The 17,912-nt window shown below is 39.9% G+C and overlaps 1 protein-coding gene across 3 annotated transcripts in view; it reads right to left on the bottom strand.

Annotated features, from left to right (window-relative positions):
• Positions 1–17,912, bottom strand: part of IQSEC1 (IQ motif and Sec7 domain ArfGEF 1) — a 291,545-nt gene that overhangs the window by 143,606 nt on the left and 130,027 nt on the right. The window lies entirely within an intron of this gene.

Here is a 17,912-nt window from a genome sequence, read left to right as displayed (position 1 = left end):
CTCTTCATTTTCTTTCCTTTTGCTCTTGTGATGGAAGAGACTTAATTTCTGATAGGTACAGAGTCACACTTAGTGAAGATCACCTACAAAACTGCACAGCACGGATTTCCTGATGTCATGTAGACATAGAGAAGGTAGAACAATACCTTTAAGAATCAATAATCTGACATCTTGCTTTTTTTCAGCTCTAATAATAAACAAGGAGTGTGATTGATCTAAGACAGCATTAGAAACTTAAATATTCTATGTCTCAGAGTGGAACAGTGACAGTGTAAATCATTATATTTCTAAGAAAGACTGGGAGGAATAATTGCATGCACCAGTACAGGCTGAGGGATGAGCAGCTGGAGAGGAGCTCTGTAGAGAGGGACCTGGGTGTCCTGGTGGATGACTAGTTGAACACGAGCCAGCAGTGTGTTCTTGTGGCCAGGAGGGCCAATGGCATTCTGGGATGCATTAAAAAGAGCGTGGCCAGCAGGTCAAGGGAGGTGATCCTCCCCCTCTACTCTGCCTTGGTAGGCCTCATCTGGAGTACTGCGTCCAGTTCTGGGCTCCCCAGTCTAAAAAAGACAGGGATCTCTTGGAAAGAGTCCAGCGCAGGGCCACAAAGATGGTGAAGGGCCTGGAGGATCTCCCCTATGAAGAAAGGCTAAGTGAACTGGGTCTGTTTAGACTTGAGAAAGGAAGACTGAGAGGGGACCTGATCCAGCTTTATAAATATCTGAGGTGTGGGGGACAAAGCGGTGAGGCCAGACTCTTTTCAGCAGTGTGTGGAGACAGGACAAGGGGGAACAGACAGAAACTGCAGCACAGGAGGTTCCGTATGAATGTGTGCAAGAACATCTTTATGGTGAGGGTGACAGAGCACTGGCACAGGCTGCACAGGGGGGTTGTGGAGTCTCCTTCTCTGGAGATATTCAAGACCAACCTGGACGCCTACCTGTGCGACCTGGTGTAGGGAACCTGCTGTAGCAGGGGCGTTGGACTCCATGATCTCTTGAGGTCCCTTCCAACCCCTATGATTCTATGTCAGTGTGAACACAGCGCACAGCAATGTAATAGAACCACACAGTAGCTGCTCTTGCTGAGATTGGATAAGCAAAATATAGGAACTGCAGTAGTCCGGCACCATGTCTGTGCTATAAGCCTTCTACAGAGCACTTGTTAGATGATCTTGACAGCACAAAGTTATATGGAAACTCTTACCAAGCTGAGGAGATCATATTGTGCCAGTTTCTGTGCTGTGACAGCTCAGTACAGCTGCATCCCTTCCTGAGGTCCTGTGGGCAACCTCCAGCACTTCAGGTTCAATTGTATGCTCAGGCAGGCACAATTCATTTCCATTACTGGAGATGGCCGCAACTGCTTCAGCCTCATTTAACCAGAGAATAAATGAGATCATGCTACCGCCTATCTTAATGGTGTCAGACTACCAATAACTACATATGGTGATCAGGCATAGTGTCAACAGTCAGAAAAATTTCCTATTTGAGAAAAGCCAAGATGCATGAAAGTACACAATAATGACAGATTAGATAGCTGTAGTTGAAAAACCCACAGCTTGATCCCAAATAAAGATTGCTTAAATATGTCATCTTTTGGCTAAAATATGAAATTTGGAGCATCCCAGTACATACAAAGACATGCTGTCAGCAACTGATAACTCTGGATGGTGTATATATTGTGTCATTTTTCATATATTTCTCCCATATATATGGGAGAAAACATGGTTCTGAGCTCTATCAACTCCCTAGTGCAAGAAACAGCGCAGTATTGCCTCTTCCTAATGATGAGAAAAGACATGCAGAACAATGTATTAAACATTTTAGACACTGCTACATATTGCTCAATGGATAACTGCTGCTTGTCACAGTTTCTTTGTACAAACCAGCAGCACACAGAAGAAAGGCAAACTTTTACATCGCAGCCTGATGATGTGATATTCCACAAACAAGGAATGACCAAATCAACTCTTCCCTAATGCAACTTCATTGCATAGGAATATTTACTCCTCCCTGAAGACATTTGCCATGAATGCTTTGTATCCCAGTACTCCCTTCAGTAGATACAGCCAAAGCATCTAACCACAGCAGGCCAGCAGAGGGTAACAAGAGGAACACTGCTGGCCAGAACACACTTCTACAGAAATGGAACTGAGAACTCCAGCTATTATGTTAGTCATGAAACAACCTACTGCCAAAAGCATCCCTTCATGTTCTGTTTTCTATTGTTGTTTTCAAATTATTTTTAATCAATTCAGTGTAAATTTTTTTCTTTTGGTCCCCACTGATGTCTGTAAGAACACATGCATTAGGAAGGGCAATGCATGGTACATTAATTAAGCTCCATCTCAAACCATAGCTGCCCTGCATTTATCCTGAAAAAAAGAAATAACTCTCTTGACAATAAATGGTCAAGAAATTATAATCCATCGGGCATCTAATCAGCCTTGTTCAAGTTGATATCTTGCCAGAGGAATTGTGTTCATATTAAAATATCTCAGGGATGTGGCTTGGAGTTTGTTAGAAGTACACTCCACCATTTATATTACTATTATTCCCAGAGTTACATGAAAATCAGATGCTCATTAACAAGCTTTACTACCATTTGCAGCTCAAATTTGGAGCCATAAAAACAAAACCAACTGATGTATGCAACATGGTAATAGAGGTTTTCCAAAGAAGGAAGAGATGGTACATTGCTGATAGATACAGCCAATTGTGCACAGCTCACTCTGAAGACAGTAAAGTTTCTAGATCTGTGTTTAATCTTCCATGACGTAAAGGTCCAGGGTGCTAATGTCATGCCAGAACAGAAGTGTCTGAAAACATTTTGTTTAACAATATGATGGAACAAACTTACAGTCCTTTAAAAGTTCCCATTTGTGTTGCTATGGTCAGAAGCAGCTAACTTATCCCTTCCATTTGTGAATCATGCAGGAACTACAAAGGTCTAAATTTTACAAGATTCCTCACAGGGCATTTGAGATCATTAGATTGAAATAGCAGAAAAAGGCTGTAAAGGAAAAAATGGTCATGTAATTTGAAGCAAGTTTTTGATTACCATGTTCCCCTTTGCAAGCTATATTGTTACTAGAATCCTTCTAGAACAACTAGCAAGAGCTCTGCACAAGAGATGCAGTGAAGTAAAAAACAAAAAAAGAATATGACATTAAATCAGCAAAACTATGTTATATGCTGAGAACACAGACTTTTGACTTCATTCTTTAAAATACATGGACCGATTCTACTGGGTGTATTTTCACAAATACATAAAACATATACTTTAGAATGTCTGTAATTATAAAAGAGATCGTTTAGTGTGGAGCAGTAACACAGCTACATCACAGGAGTGGAGCAGTGACTTCACATTTCATACTGATTTATAGAATAAGAATTTGTTTTTCCACCTCACATCAGCAGATTTTAATTCTCTGGTTCAAAATGAATGCTCGGAGAGAAGCTTGAAGCTCAAGTATTTCCTGTGCACTACCATATGCTTCAGGCACCTCCCTGTTGTTTGCATACCGCACCTGCTTACATGCATATGGGAAAACAAAAGGCTCAAACAGAAGCCTTCATCCCTTGTACAGATCTGCAGGCAGCATGAGCCACAGCCTGCACTGCCCTGAGCTAATTCATCATGCACCACAACAAAGCTATTTGCTCCTGTCCAGAAACATCAACTACAGCTTAAGAATTCATGACTTTCAATGTACTTCGATACATTTGCCTGCAATCAATGATTATTTCTATGCACAACAGTGATTTTTTCTTAGATTACCCAGCATTTGACAAGCTGCAGCACATTATAAAAAGGTGCACTGTATCAGTGCACAGGACCCTTTTGTTTCCCAGGAAATGGAACAGAATTACACGAGCAGTTGGGTGGATTCAGGGACCTACAGCCAACGAGCTGTTTCCCTACCACTCAGTAAAACTGCATCTATTATATTTTGTTATCATTTCTGAAAAAGAATATCAATAGAGAAATCCATATAGACACAGTTAAAGACTTAAATTGCAATGCCCTTCTTTATCGGTCTGCCAGAGGTTAGAATGCTTCTTTTAAATATGGAAAATAAGCTTTTTATCACTACAGTTACAGAGTAAACATTTTAGTAATTTTGTTGCTGTTGGCTACAAACCTACTGAATTGAAAATTGAGTTAGATCGTTTTAAAAGCATAATGGTTTGCTGGAAGAAAAAGCTTACAAATGTAAGTGAAATAACATGAAAGCAGCAAACTCCCACAGAATCTGAAAACAAGCGCAACTGGAGCTACATCATCAGCACGTCTGTGGCAAAACATCAAGAGAGGTTAGCGATGTGCCTGCTGGAAGCAGGAAGGGGAAGTTACACAGCAGTCTAGCCCACAGAAAGGAAACAAGGTTTTTCAGCTAACTGGCAGTTTACATTTAACAAGTACTCAGAGAGAATTTACAGAGGCACGTGTACCTTCAAGCATGGCTAAGAAAATGAGAGACACTTCCCTGGCAGCAGCAGCTGGCACTGCACCCTGCACTGCAGAGCTGAGGTCAGGGGTTCTGCGCAGGGCAACGTGTCCCTTTGTGGGAGCTGATGGGCAGTGGTTGGGAACCCCAACCTGAGAAGTTATGCAAGTACCAGAGCATGCAAACACTGGATTTTACATTTTACATACCAGATTTTATGCAAATTATATAAAACCTTGTACATAAGTTTGTTGTAATAATAGTATAGAAATAATTATCACAATTTTAATTTTCAACCATAAATTTCACAAGATAAGATGGATCAACCACGTGATGAGTACTTGTTTTGCACAAATTCTAAAGAGATTGTCACATTCAGTCTTTGCTCCAAATGATATTTACAGTAGATCTGTTCAGGATGCCTTTGTACCACCTGTGGAAACTGGAACAGCTTCAGTGTAAACCAAGAAATCAGAACCATGCAATGCCAGATGTATTTAAGAGGGCCAAAGGTTCTGATTGCCAAGTGGATGCAGCTGTGTATGTTTTTGAGCACATAAAAATAATAGAAAAAAGTCCAAGTACCTAAAAAGAAAGCTTTACGTGAATCTTTCCCATTCATTTTCACAAGATTTACCTAGAGAGTATTACCCCATTTACCCTTTTCAGCACTATAAAGTTAGATGAAACAAATGACTGGTGGAAACATACACATTATGCGTTTACACATGCACATCTGGCTATGGCAGCCACCATTTTAGTACTAGCTCCCATTTTCACCATTCAGAGGTTTGACAGAGGAGCACACTACATGCACACTGATAAAAACTGCCTGTCATCTTTTCCTGTTCATACCTAAGGCAGCCTCTGGACTGAGCTTTGTGGCGGAGAGAAGTGCTTTAGCCTCATCCGTAGTAAAGCAATGAGCTTCTACTTACACCTAAACCTTTGTCTCCTTTGATGCTTTCACCGTGCTAGCAGCCACGAAGGGCAGCGGTGCTCCGGGCTGCATCAGCAGCGCAGTGGCCAGCAGGGGGACAAAGGCGACCGTCCCTAATGAAATTCCTTCTGGAGTACCGCACCCCGGCCCGGGGCTCCCAGCACAAGAGAGAGACGCAGAGGCATTCATTTCCACTGAATGCCACAAATTTTAAAATAATAATAAATATAAAAAGAACTGTCAGTAATTAAGTCTGATCATAAAACAGAACACGTGTCTTTGTGGGCTCCACAAGAGCTAAGCACGTGCAGAGAGCACCTCAGCGTAACACTGAGTCCCAGAGGCAACAAATGCAATTGTGCAGCTTGCACGGTCAGCTGACAGCAGCAGGCACAGCTGAGAGCTCGCTCACTAACAAAGCCCAGAGCCCAGGGAAACGGCTTTCATCAGGCACTTCGGGGCCAGCAAGCAGACGAACTTGTTTGTCAGAAACATCTGCTGCATCTATGGGATGGAGCAGTGGGCTGGTCATCCATTCTTTCCAGTATCAGAATACTTGTCATCTGATTAATAATAATGCAGCATTTAGAGTTGTAAAATAAAATTATTTAACTAACACCTCCTGACTGAGATAAATTATCTCTACTATAGCAGCCTCTGGCAAAGCCTTGTCATAAAATATCAATTACAACTAATTTAATTCTCCATTAAGATGAGTTTAACTGAGAAAGAGAGCAAGACAGATTTCAATACCATCCCAATTTTCAGATGTACCATGCTCCAGCAATGGGCTAGAAAAAATTCAGAGGTTAACAAAGCGTGACAATTTCTGTAGAAAAAAATACATATATTAATGGGTTATAAATCAGATTTATTTCATGCATTTGCCCAGTGAATGCGTACACCAAAATCACTACTGGCTTCAAAGCACGCAATTAAGAACAGAAAAGTAAAAAAAATAACAGGTGTAGAAACAAAAACACGTGTTTGAAACAGTAGAAAAGAGAGGCACATTTTTCATGAAAATTGATACCTTGTGTACAATTTTTCACTTGAATATGGAAAAACATACATAACATTGAGAAGAAATGGTCTTTGGGTAATTGGAACTTCAGCTACCCACTTTGTTTAGTAAACACAGATAATCTTTCAAATTCAATGAAATCCATTGCCATTTCTAAAGGGAAGCAGCAACACTCATATTTTACAGTAATGATCAAAGCAAAACATATTGACTGCAGAGCAAAGAGGCCATACTAACCAGGACCTTCAAAACCTCCTACCTTTGTAAGCATTTATATGTAACAGAATCAGCCCTTAACGAGTACTGAAACCTTCACTACATATTTTGTATGCAAAGAATATTAGCATTATGGATAGTCTTTCTTTCCAGATCTATAATTTCATTTTCTTGTGAAAAAGCAACAACAAAACAACCCTCTCCCTTGGAGAGCCCTTCCCACACCACCCAGAAGGTCTCAAAAGTCTCCTTTAAGAACTGGCAAATGAGCTCAGTTCCCTACATTAGGGGGTGGAAACTGAATGGAAACAGGACTGAGTCAGTAGCTGAGAGCAGGAGGCTGAGTTTCCTTTCAACACAGCCAGGCAAAACTTACTCAGTTCATTAGATGTTGTTTCTCCCTGTAAATTGACTCCATCTGCATCCCCTCTTTATCTATCCAGTTTTGACAGCTCACCAGAATGTGAGGAGCCCCCAGCTAGGAACCAGCCCCTACAGTTGCTGAGCCCACTGCCTGCCTGCACTGCCCCATGGGCAAGGAAGCCCAGTATCCTAGCCAACTGTGGAGAACAGAAATCAGATAATCAAGTTCATAGCAGCTGACTCACATCAAGGTGTTAATGTTGCAGGCAACTGAAATCTGTGCAGCTGTGCAGCCTTACAGATTCCCCCACCCAGTACTGAGCAACTGCTGTGCACATTTTGTCAAGTTAAAAGGAAACGTGAAACAGACCTGCACATAGAAGGGAAAAAGCCAAATGCCTTTTAAATAGAAGTGTGGTACTCTTAACTGAATTGCTATAATTAATTTGGTAGAGGTAGAACAGTGAAACTAGAGTTTCTGCTGCTTTGACAATAGAAATCTCTCCAGTAGTTTTGAGTTATTCATGCTTTTTAATTGTGATTATTTTTTCCACTTGAAAACCTACTCAATAACAACTCTGGACTAGCTTCTTACCAAAATGTTCCTTAGCCTTGGAGAAGTATCTCCGTGCGTGTGCGTTTGTCCTGTTCTTATACTCTTTTAGCCTTAGCTGTCAGCCATCTGACAGTAGGACAGACGGGTCTTCCATCCTACCCCATACACACACAGCTACACACATGCACTTCTCTGTGACACATTCTGCATTGCAGCTTGAGAAAGGCAAGGCAGACTATGCTGTATAAACTGGCTCGATGTATATATGACAGTATATAAACCACACTGACCATAGGGCATGGTGGCGTACATATACAGTCTGTAATTCCACGTGATCAAACACTTCTCCATCTCCAGTGTTAACAGACTTTAAAAGTAAATATAAATAAATCTAGGTTGCTTTCTCCTTTCTTTTTATCTACAGCTTCATGTAATGAAATAGGCCTTGCCTGTAACTATTTCCTTGCTGAGAAAGCTGTGAAACAGATTGCATTGGAGCTCCCTCTAGCCACCACTTCAGGAATTATATATTTACTGTAAAAGATGGGTATTTTTGTAATATTCATAATCCTGCCACCAACAAAATGATACCTCATGCTTCCAGATGTTTGTGTAGATAATTTTTTTTAATGCTTAAAAGACAAGAATTCCCTTCTGAGTTTTTGCTTGAGATGAAGAAGGATTTAGTGCTGCACAACAAAATGTTCAGCTTGGCAAATCAATATTACATAAATGTCACCCTTTCAAAATTATGAATCAGGAGGTTTCAGAGGGACTCAGCCATGTCCCTGACCCTTGTCAAAGACCTCAATGAGTCACCTTAAATGCTATTTTAATGCTGCTTCATTTTGAACAGCAGATTAAACTTTTCCATTCCTGGGCTCCTGATCAAAGAGGTTTATGGCTAAGGAGCTTCCTTAGCCATAGACTGTGCATAATTCTAATTCATTATGAATCTTGAGTTACTTGAAATAGTGGCAATCCATAACACATTACACAGCTGGTTGAATAGCTAAGGGAAATTTTTGAAAGCCTAATTTGATTCATGGTGAAGATCTACACCCCATTACATTTTTCAGATTATTTCTTCTCCTCATGTTATAAAATATTTTGCTTCAGCTAGTTAGAGCTACTTTTAATACTACTTTGGGAGATAAGACTTGAATTTATCACAGTTGAACTGTGCTCTGCTCCATCTAGTGGTGCATAAATATCCACGCCTTTCAAGCACGAAGCATCTGCATAATCTGCTCTGAGCTTTAGAACCACTTCCCACAATCAGAGCCACATAGAGGAAGTAATGCATGTGCAGGAAACAACAGTGAGTCAGTAGTAACTGTGCATAATGGTCCTTACCCACCTATTTCAGGCAAAACCAATCAGAATCTAAGAACGGAGTGTGTTTGCAAAGGAGAGATCCACACTGCAGATGAAAAACAATTCCTGATCCTAACAGGTGCGAGTGCCTAAAAGTGCCAAAGGAAACGTTTTCAGTTTCCACAAAGCAGCAGCTTTAGTTCAACCCTTCAAGGTCATGACTGAAAAGATTTGGTGCATGAAGACAAGAAAAATACGATTTCCCTCCACCTTCCATAATAGAATGCACAATGAGACAGTGCTAAATATTCACAAAAGCAGTTGAAAAATTATCAAGAAATCAGGAGAAGGGAATTTTTCCAGTGCAGCCTGTGTTTTGTAATATTGTGCAGCATTTAGGTCATCTACTTTAAACTCAGCTCAACTAAAAAGGAAGCCCTTCTGGGTTCCCATGCTGAATACTGAGATTCACTGCATGTTTTATTAAGCCAGCCATGACTTATTTAAATAGGAGTGTTTATTTCCACATTTCTGACTTTGCAGCATGAGAGAAGGTTACTTCCCTATCTGCTCCATGGAGAGTAAATGCCAGGATTGGATGATATGGTGGATACCAACTTAAATTGTTTCAAACACCAGCAAATTACGATAGTGTCTTCTCTTAACTGGAAAACTACCAGATAGAAAACAACCAACAATAATATCCTGCTACAGCTAATAACACAGATCACTTCTCTACCTCATTTCTCCCAAGACCTACATTAACCACACCACATCCAATGCAAAAGGGCTGGCACCACCTACAGTTGGTGGCTTTAATTTTTGTATTTAAACAGTAGTCGTTCTTCTTTCTTTTCCTTTATATAAATGTATAAAAGATACTTATTACAAGATTGGACAAATCCTACCCTATGGAAGATAATAATTATAGTGTTCCAGTTCATTGCACCAAGTAGAGAGAGTAAATTACTGTTTACATATGAGGAGATAAGCAAATCAAAATATTAGAAATTCCCATTGTTGCTACTGCTGGGTAGCAACTCCGAGAAACACCTCACTGTAGCAGTTAAAGGTCAAAATGGTCAGCAGCACTTAGTTGTGTTTTACCCTGCCCATCAAACATCAGAACATTCCCAATAACATATTAAACTGCAGTGACTTACTACATAATTTCTGCATTCTGTGCTTCACACATTTTACAATGGGAATGAAAGACCTTCATGTTTATCCAACACCAAGAGATAGGAAAACAAAACGAAGCTATGGTGTGTTCAACACCAGATAACGGAAAAAGCTATATCTCCTTCAGTTAGCACAGTCAGAACAAGAGACGTGGGCAAACTGTCATAAAATCATGAAGGCAAATTAGCTTTCTGCAAGGAAGTTCCTCCCTAGGCTTCAGAAACTCCATGATCATACCTACAGCAGGCACAAGAAAACATATATCAAGAAGCATAAATAGGTACTGTGCTAAGAAGCAGTGCATCAAATCTAACTGTTCAGAATCACAAACAAAGAAACTTATGCAGGATGAGTCTGAACCTTATGCTACCTTTGCTGCTTCTCCCCTTGATTCTGATTCTCCTTTTATTCTATCCTCAAAGCTACATATGAGAATAAAAAACAAAGCAGAACAAAAAACCACAGCTGTTCACCCTACATCCAACCACCTCTACTCCAGAGAGCTTGGAGTAATGTTTCAAAAAGCCCCTCCTCAAACGCTCCAATTTTTCTTCCCAGCTCACTTCATGCTAGTAAATGCTGCTTCATACCTGCTCAGGCTGTTTAATTTTGGAAGATCCAAGCAGTGAAATCCTTCAGTCATTCTAAAGCTGTAAGAAGTGCCTAGAAAGGTGTAATTAACAAAGTGCCTTTTGGCTAACTGTAACTTGGTCTCTGTTCTTAGACACACAAGGACACATTCACATTTATCTGTCTGACGTTACAGGGCCATTCAATTAGTTCATTTTGTGCACAGCTTAGAAAAAATTTATTTTAATCAGTTAAGTACCTGAAGTACTTAAAAAATGATGTTGTACTTGTGCTAACACTTCATATTGGACTTTGACAAACACAGGCCAGGAAACTTCGAAAACAGACTGCAAAGAAGCTAAGAAATGTAATCATTCATAGACTATTTATCTGTGTAATAACATAGACGTTCAGGTTATTTGTAACAATCAAAAAGCAAAGAAACAATGGTTACACAATCTCTATATAGTAACATGCATAAAATGTTATGTCAGTGGTTTCCCAGCCTTGAAGCCAACTTCTAGGATCGATAGCAGAAAAATCTTGGCCTAAGAAACAGCTTGCCCCTCTTCCTATCCTACTAGGGAAGAAGAAATCACGTTAGTTTGTACTCTTCATACCACATGACCACATACAACAACAAAACGCACAGTACACTTAAAGACTTACGATACTGTTTATTTTACTTCAAAATAAATTGTGCATTATATGTGTTTGTTTACAGTTTGCAAGTGTTTTAAATACTGGATGCATGGAGGAGAGCTGTAGGAAAGCATGGAGAAGGGATTACCAAGCACTGATGGCAAAAAGTTACGGCTGTGACATTCTGAATAACTCAAACTTGATTATGAACAAGAATCCTATGGCATCCATGCAAGTTTCAGTCCCATACACACCAGTAAGAGAGAAGAGGAGAGATGGACTATACAGATGTAGCACTGACTGCACACTTAGCGACCCCGAGCTTCTCTGTTATCTTGAAGATGGACTACTAGACCCCGAAGGTGGACAGCAGAACTGGTGCAGAACATTATCTTCCCTGCCAAGGAAGAGGAGGGCAAGAAAGAAAAGAGACAGAGGAACAGAATCATAGGGAACAAAATTAGGAAAATTAAGCTTGAATTGTTCTTCTTGTTTGCTTTTAAATCCACAAACAGTGCAATTTGCTTGTAAATACCAGCTGGTAGCCCATTTCATGTCAGAAACTGCACTTTCAGTGCAATGAATAACACTAAGGGAGCATAGACTAGTGCTTAACAGTTAAACTCTGATCCAAGGACTGTTTTAAAAGGGCAATTCCTATTTTTCCCTAACAGAAAATTATGTTAAGTAGACATATACATACTCAGTCTCCTATGGCCATGGAGTTTTTATTTTAAAACGTTAAAGAAAAACATTTCATAGTGATTTTCACTTCATGTTTTTGTTTTTTTTACAGTAAATACAGAACAGATGCATTCCCCTTCTGCTGGTGATTTACACACAGAAGTATAGATGATTGATAGAGCTCCACTTGACCCTCCACCTTGCTTCTTTTAATTTAGAGAGAACTGTTTCCATGCAGAGTTGCCAGCGTCATGAATGGCATCATGTACTAACCAGAGTTGCCAGCATCATGAATGCATCATGTACTAACCAGAAGGCACAAAGGCTGTTAAAGAGGCAGTTTGGAATACCTACATCTGTAATGCTCTAATGAGCTTTATGGAGGGTGGAGGAGGGGATGCAGGCAGAGCAGGAAGCTTGGATGAGGCCACTTCTCTAGCAGTAACACAACTATAGGTGATTGTTTCCTTTAAACAAAACAAGCCAAAGAAGTGTGGAAAGGAATACAAGGAGAAAAAAAACAACAAAAAAATCCAAAACCAAATGGTAAATCTCACGAGTTCTGTCACTTTCTGATTGCTTTCAATTAATTTGCTGTGTATTAACACAATTCACCCTTTTTATACCACTAGATTACATAGGAATCAAGTGGAAAATTACAAGTACTACTATAATTATTCCAGCTTTCCTATGCCATAGGGTATGAACACAGATGCCTTATGTAGTAATCTGAACCTCACACTGTCTTCACGCAGACTGTGTGGATTTGTTTTGCTTTGTTCATCTTGAAAATTAGGATAACTAAAAGCAAGATGTGCTGCCTGGGCTGAGCTATGCAGTTTTCACCCCTTTGCTTAATGTAAAAAAACACTGTCATGCTTTTAAAATGCTGCATATTATAGAGTGTTTGTGTATACTAAGTAATATAGCTAGGCAATTGCTAATCAGTTAGAAATAAAATTTCTATTCAGCTTTTATTTTTTTTTTAGAAATCTTCAATAAACAGTCAAACAAACAGTAGAAAGGACTCTGAAGCAGAGCTCCCACTGCTGGTTTTGTCAGTGACTAATCATTAACTGGGGAGGTACCACATGACTGAGACATCTGCTTTGTGGCGTGGGATGTCTTTATAAATACTCATATGAAGGACAGGAGAAATATTTACAATTTGTCTAAGCCTGGCAAACAGCATAGAGCTTATCAGCAGAAAAACTTAAAAGCTGCAAAGAACCAAATTTATCTGAAAAACAGATATTTTTCTATGTCAAGAACTTGAGCAAGAAGTTCCCAATTTACCCTGACTATGTGTAGTGTGCAAGAGTTCCCACAATGCTCTTGAAAGGAAGATAAAAATCAAAGCACACTAGAGAAGCATCAGCCAGACAGGCACCTTTGTAGGTTAAGCTTCTGTATCAGCTAGTTAGAGTAACAAAATAGCTGCAATGCCTAGCACTGGCCCAGGGAAAAAGAAATAGGACCAACGATCCGTTTATCATCTTCAGTGCGATGGTTTGTGGCATGTAAGCCAACATTATCTGGTGAAACAAAGCTTCCACATTACAATTTTACAGAACCAAAGTATTTTCAGAACAATACTTCTACCTGCCAGAGGTGCTGATTAAACATTAAGTAGAGACTGCAAGAAAATGATGTGATTTCTTTGGTACTATAACATCCTTTGCATTATCTGTTTGTTTTCATATGTATTACTGAGGGGGGGAAAATGGCCTTTGGACATGATAAGAGCATCTAATTTAACATTAGAAGCATGGAAGGTGAAGCAGATGGAGAAGCAATGAGTGACAGTCAAAACTGCATGCAAAGCAGAACATGAACATCACAGAATCATGAACAAACACATCCCATCACAAGATTCCTAGGTATTAGTGGTAAGCAAATCTGTCTGCAGTTGTAGTTGCCTGTAATATATCAATATACTAGTACAATTAAGAGCATTATGAACCTATGAACCTATGAACCTATGTTCTGCAGCACATTCTCAAGCACTAGCACTTTTCATTATAACTTCTTGTCCGGATCTGTTTCTATAGCAATTTGCATCACAAAAGGCTGAAGAGATGACAGCTTCAGTAGTAGTAGAGCTCTTAAAAAAAACCCAACAATACAGCTCCCTCCCTCCACCATCCAGTTTCAGCAGATTAGGAAGCCTCCTAAGAAAGGTGGGCTGGCAAGCTACCTACACGTTAAGGTGTAAGTAGCCAGGTAACTGAGAAGTTCAAGTGAAATGGTGCAGTCTATGAGCTGCACTGAAGCGAGTGCATTCTGTCAGTGTAAGATATCTAGCACCTGTACAGATGAAGTAATAACAGCACTTTGTTGACACAGATAACGTGTTCAGAAAATGCTGGGAAAAAATTCTTCTCCAACAAGAAACAGATATGACTAAATTTACTCTCTCTGAATGCCATTATATCTCTGGGTTTTATTTTCACATGTTCTAACTGCAAGGCCACTAAATTATCTGGGCCATGGCAAGCAAAAGGCTCAGCAAACGATGTACAGGTAATAACCCTACACGCATTCAGGGCCTTTTTGAAGCCTCTGGTTCCAGTTCTGGTTCCTTTACTTTGCCCTCACACCAGACATAAAATCTGTATTCAGGTGATCTCTAACAAAGATGGAGCACCTCATGGAATCCGCAGCTCTGAACTAGAGCATGTTACTTCTAATGCTCTATGCTGCAAAGCAGGAAAAGATAGGGACTTAAAGAAGCCAAGTTATACAGACATCATTTTTGTTTTGTTTTCACAGCTTCCAAAAAGAATAAATGAAAAAGAGCAGACACAGGAGTCATATGGGCAAACTGGAACACAGAGATAAATAATTAGCTGGAAGTGTGTTATATGCTTAAGCTTCCTATAACTTTCCTTAGAATAGGAAAAAGGCAAGATAACTTCCTTAATTTCTATTTTGAACATTGCAAAACAAGCAAGCAAGGGATTACTGCAAGAGCTGCAGCTATTAAAAATGCATTATTTCTCTATTAACAATTCAAAACAGATGCCAAAGATCATCTTGACTAGAAATAAAACTGCTGGAGTGAATAAAACATCCAGCAATTAGCTACCAGCAAATCAGAGATGCTCCAGATTTCACTGTAGTGTATTCATTAATTGTTTCTTTCGGAGCAAATTTAATTTTTAATTCTGGGCTAGAAAATTAATCCCTCTGTGTATTTTCTAAATAAAGCCTCAAATCTGAAGTTAGAATGAAGCATCAGTTCTTGTTTGCATTGTTTCCATCAATTTCTATTTATAAATTGATAAGTTAAAAGGCTAAGAGCTAATTTTGATGGTATTAAATGTATATAGAAATTAAGAGCCTAAATGTGCTAGTATTCTAGCAGCTGATTTTCACTCATAACAATAGGATTCCTGTACCCAGATTATTTAGGGAAACATGCAGAATTTGTACTTGACAGAGATTATGGACACAGGCATGTCAAGTGGCAACAATCATCTTGGATGCAACAGCTTCAAAGTTAATTCATGGGTCCACCAAACAAACTGTTGATAGGAGGAAAGACTACAGCACGTTTCTGCATGGGACGGTACTAACACCCCTGAATAATATGAAACCAAAGTTCTTTAGGCCAATGAAGAACAAACTTGGAGCTTGTTTTTCTTCTCCAAGGAGAAGTGCTTCAGGATCACAGGATAATTCATGCTAGAAGAAGTTTCTGCAAGCATCTGGTCTAGTCTTCTGCTCAAAGCAGGGCCAGCTACATAAGGTTGATCAAAGCTGTGGCCATCTGAACCAAGTACTGTTGAAAACAGAGTTACCATCTCCTTATCTGGCCTCTGACCCAGTGTTTGACTACCCCACACCAAAATTCTCTCCTTTCTTTGTATCTAACTGGAAGTTGTCTCATTGCAATCTGTTGCCTCTTGGGCTGTCATCATGCATCTTCTAGATGTGGCTTGCTGTACCTTCTGCGTATGCTCCCACCAAGGAGCTGAAGAGAGCAAGAGCCCTGATCCTTTTCTTCATGCCGAGAGCCCCCATTCTCCCGGCTGCTCTTCACCTGCCACACGCTCTGGCCCCCAACCACCTAGGTGGCCCTTTGCCAGACATGCTCCATTATCCTGATGTCTTTTGAAAAGCCAGACAAACCCCCAGGATGTGTACTGACAGAAGGGGAGTGAGGCCCTCCTGCCTGCTGCCTGCACTCTTGCTATCACAGCCCTGAGCGCAGTCGGTCACTTCTGTCACACACTGCTGACTCAGTATCACCCTTTGCAAAAGTCATCACCCAGGCAACCTGTGTGTTGGGGAAAAGATGTAAGAGAAGAACAAGGCCATACTAACCCCCTGACATCTCTTCTATAGTAACTCATAATAAAACAGAGGGCTAGCACAGATCATGTGCTGCTGATAGATCTAGGCAGGAAACAATACCATATCAACTTTCCCAGCAGCCAGTGCCTGACCTGTTGTTTGCTACCACTGCTAGTACAGGCAGTACTGCTAAGGTTATATTGTCAATTGTTTGGAACTCTCCTACCTCCGCAGATTTTAGCTGAGTTCTCGTTACACTTACACACACCATTGCAAAATTTGAGACCTAAATTTCCCTGAGATTAAGTAGGGTTTGTGATGAGTTCCTTCACATACCCCAACTCTTAAACAAGAGCTAGCAGAATTACAGCAAGTTTGGGCACTACCAAAACTGTTAAGTGGTGCATTAACACTCTCTACAACAAATTTGTACGTGCTTTGCAGATCCAGTCACACTTGTGGCATTTGTTACTTTACTGCACAAAGAAACACAGAAGCAAACCAGAGAAGGATGGGATTTTCTTTTTCCACCCCAAGGACAAGGTTATGCTGCTACAAGATCTCTTTCCAAAAGATGCATTACAGACACAAATAACTTTCATGGTGCAAGATACTGAAACGTGCAAGAAACTATTGGTTTTGACATCAATGTCTCTGTGGGCAAATCTCTAAAACAAAAACCTAAAATGAAGCACTACAAACTAAGGACCAAGGAAAAATAAAATCCTCATTAAAAAGCAAGTGAGAGAATCTAATAACACTGCAGCTGCACTCTTCCCTGAAGAAATAGTAAACTGGGCTACAGATTCACTACCAGCAAGTAAAACTAAGAGATCTGATGAGAGAAAAAAAGGACACAAAGCAACATTGCAATGTAAAACAACAGGATGGATCCAAGCATGCACGGTTAGACATAACTAAGACATGAAAGATTAAAATCAGAAGTGTTAAGGCATTCACAGATTTAGGATTCATTGTTTTTGTCTTTCTTATTACTACTGGAAAGCAAATTGATTTTTCAGCAACAGATTTCCAATATTTTGATATTAATATTATTCATGAGCTGGCAATCATGACAAAGTTAATCATCTACAGTTAAAGACAAGTTTCTTCATGACACACATGCACAACTTCTTAACAGCTTTCACATCTCTGGTAACTTAGGTTACCTGTACTTTGATGTTTCTGTAAGTTGAGTGTTAAACTCTCTGGCATTGATAATTATTAGTATTAAGATGTATAATTACTGCTGTCCCCATTTAATCGAAGATTTGAAAATAAACACGTTAAATTACTAGCTGGAAACTGTACAGTTTTGACACATGTAGGGTAGACCGCTCAGCACTGAAGACCTGCATCTTCTTAAAAAACCCTTCCTTCCACTCATGCCAAAGGCAGCACTGGGCCTTCTGCAGGTCCGTGCCTTTAACCCTGAGAGCTCTATAGCCATGAGTTTCCTACTGTACTGTTGTAAGATACTGAGGGGCTTTATAAGAAGGTTTTGCTTGGAAAACTATAACCTACACAAACTATGTGAAAATTTCATTGCCTTGAGAAGCTAGTTTAGCAAGAACTAAACCTATAATTAATGTCTTCCTATCTTTCAGAAAGTCTGTATCTTTCAAAGAGTCTAGGGAGACATGCCTCTTAAAGCGCATTAAACCCA

This window comes from Cyrtonyx montezumae, unplaced genomic scaffold, assembly GCF_038088225.1.
Source record: "Cyrtonyx montezumae isolate F1298 unplaced genomic scaffold, pur_monq_1.0 scaffold_6, whole genome shotgun sequence".
NCBI classification, from domain to species: Eukaryota; Metazoa; Chordata; class Aves; order Galliformes; family Odontophoridae; genus Cyrtonyx; species Cyrtonyx montezumae.
This window is presented reverse-complemented; position numbering and strand designations above follow the sequence as displayed.